Here is a 2999-nt window from a genome sequence, read left to right as displayed (position 1 = left end):
GAACTCGATTTTGAAAGGATCACTCCCGTTGTTATTCCCAAATCCGCTATTGGTCCCTCCGACTTCATCGAAACCGACTCGCCCCTTGGGGTGTTATTATTGGTTCTCTGAGCCGTTTGATTTTCGAGAACACTAGGAGGAATTGGGACCCTTCCGTTCTCGTTATTGGAAGCACCTGACAATGCTTGTTTTAATTCAGTCATCACCCGATCCTGCCTTGAGAGGTGATCTATGACTGCTCTCTATTGTTCCCTCAGGAGTTTGACTACCTCTACGACATGCTCCTCCTCTGCATCATCAAGAGTTGAGTCCCGCACATGCCTAGGGTACTGACCTTTGTAACCGGGGTTGTCTCATCCCCTTCATTGTGGGTCTCGCTAATTGAGTCATCATGTTGGGACAATTCTTCATGTTCAACACATGCTTGAATGTTGTGTGTGTTGTTGACATCATTAGCTGCCATATCTGGTTTTTACTAAGGAAAGAACCGAAATTTGTTAGTAATAAATGAATGGATCAAAGCAATTACACAACTATCTATGCCCCACAGTAGGTGCCAAATTGTTTTCTCGTAAACCGGTACAGTTGAAATTGTAACGTGGTTTATAGACAAACAAACCAATTTGATCCGAAAATTAATAAAGAAATAGAACAAAAGTAAGATTAACAATTGAAAACAAAGAAAATAGCAAGCCTGAGTCCAAGCTCGGTCTTTCCTAAAGTAATAACAGTGGCAATAGTAGAGCAATGATAAAATTACTTAGATTGAGCCTAGAAACTGTATGTTGTAGCTTGTTTTTATGCCGGATGTGTCGTGTCTTACAAGAGTTGCCAATTTGATATTTATAGTTATTCCTAGGGAGATAAGATCCTAAAATCAAGCCCTTCTTAAATGATAATAAAAATTTGATGGGTGCATAACGGCTGGCTTTGAATGCAGGTACTCTCTGTAACGGCTGCCCATTAAATGTTATCCGATGTCAAGCTTTTGAGTCTTTGCCATCGGTTGTACTTCCTTCGGGATTTATTCTGCATTGGTCACGTACTTCATAACCGATGCCAATTATTTACCGGCTCAACTTCTGTCTGTTCTGGGTTTTACGTGTCACCTCGCTATTTAGCAACTTGTAATCACTAATTTTACCACATAACAGTCAGGATAACATCGTAATGTGGAGGATCCTGTTGAATCCTATCACGGCTCTGATCCCACCCTTCAATATGGTTCTCAATCCAAGCCAAGAACGCCTGGTAAACTTTACTCTGATCGTCTCGCTCGTGATGCAGCTTCCAACTACGAGAAGAAGGTACACTTTGTGCACATCTAAACTATCACAAGATAAGCACGGTCACATGCTGCTTCACAATTTTCAGACAATTTAGAGGGACCTCTGCCATCCACGTCTCGACCACGTGAGTAACACTCTGCCAATCCATGAGCTCATTGTTGTAGGGAGTCCATGTGAACTGTTATAAAATAAGATAAGGAACTAAACAAAGCAACACAAAAAAGCTATAGTCAAAATACTAGAGTGAATAAAAATATTATCTGATCAGCAGCATCGATGCATCGTGGACAAAAGTTTGATGCAAAAATTGCCCATCCTAAATTAGAAAAAAAATAATGTCTACCTGTAGCCTAAGGACATCCTGTGTATTGGGGCCCAGGGTGAACAATCGAGCAATTCATAAAGATAATGTATCTGAATATGAAATACGACAAATTAATTTTAGATTATTGTCATAAGAGGATTTAGAGTTCTTTTTATTCTTAATAATTTCAAGTAATTTTTTTTTTTTTGTAGCTTCTATATTTGGAGATAACAAAGTTGAGACAATTATAAATTATCTATTTAATTAATATTTTTTTTGGTTTCACGTATTTCTGTAAATTGTTTGAAGTTAATCAACATATCTATTAAGGGGTATTAATCGTTTTATTTGGGAGTGTTCAATCTATGGCGTCATTAATTATGTATTTTAAAATTTAATTGTATCTTTTATTTTGGAATATATTTTTTTAAAATTCATTAACAAATTTTTATTCCTGTGTAAAAAGTATGTAGGTATTAATTTTAAAATTTAGAGCATTAAAATGGAGTGTTGTTGGTGTATTAATTTTTTTTTGGAGTCTACCATGAAGTATTGTTTTTTTAATTTTAGCTATAATTAATTAAACTATATGGAGTATTAATTATTTTTTTAATTTATTAACTAATTTATAGTTTCTTTTATAATTTTTTATTCCAAAATTTTGGCATAGTCTTGTTTTTAATTACATCATTCCAATTTTTTTAAACAGTCACCAAACAATCTCGTAAACTATCCTACTGTGACAATCATTTAAACAAACGCCAAATTCACCAAACTGGCCAATTCTTAATTTTTTTCCATAAAAATTATGTACTAACAACTAATTTATACTATTAAACTTCAAAAATAAATTATTAAATTAAGTCAAATTATTTAAGCTGAATATTAATTGACAATAAACTTTTAGAATAAAATGTGAAATTGGCCACACAAAAAAGAAAGAAATGACAGAAATTCAAAAAATAGACAAATGTTTCGTGAAAATTTGAAAAAAAAATTAAAAACTTAACTTACAGAATTTAAATACTGAACTTTTCAGAAAATTTCTAAAATACCAAAATTTCCATAAGATTTTAAATTCGGATAAAGAAAACTGTCAATTCACAAATTACAAAAAAATAATAAAAACGGAAAAACACAAGAATACATGGTTTAATATTAATATTAGCTACAAAATCTCTAATTATTATAAGCAATAAATTAGAAAAAGAATCCTTAAATTGAAAGTTTTTCTTGAATGTTCAATTTGGACAAACGACTCTTTTTTTTCGAAATTCGAGCAAGATCCTTATTCTATACCTAAAATATACCTTGAATCTCGTATATTTTTGTAAAAATATTTGATCAAATTTGCGTTGTAGGACCTTGTGAACGTCATTAATAGCGAAATTGAATTCTAGGTGGGG

Source organism: Nicotiana attenuata, chromosome 11, assembly GCF_001879085.1.
Source record: "Nicotiana attenuata strain UT chromosome 11, NIATTr2, whole genome shotgun sequence".
Taxonomy (NCBI): Eukaryota; Viridiplantae; Streptophyta; class Magnoliopsida; order Solanales; family Solanaceae; genus Nicotiana; species Nicotiana attenuata.
This window is presented reverse-complemented; position numbering follows the sequence as displayed.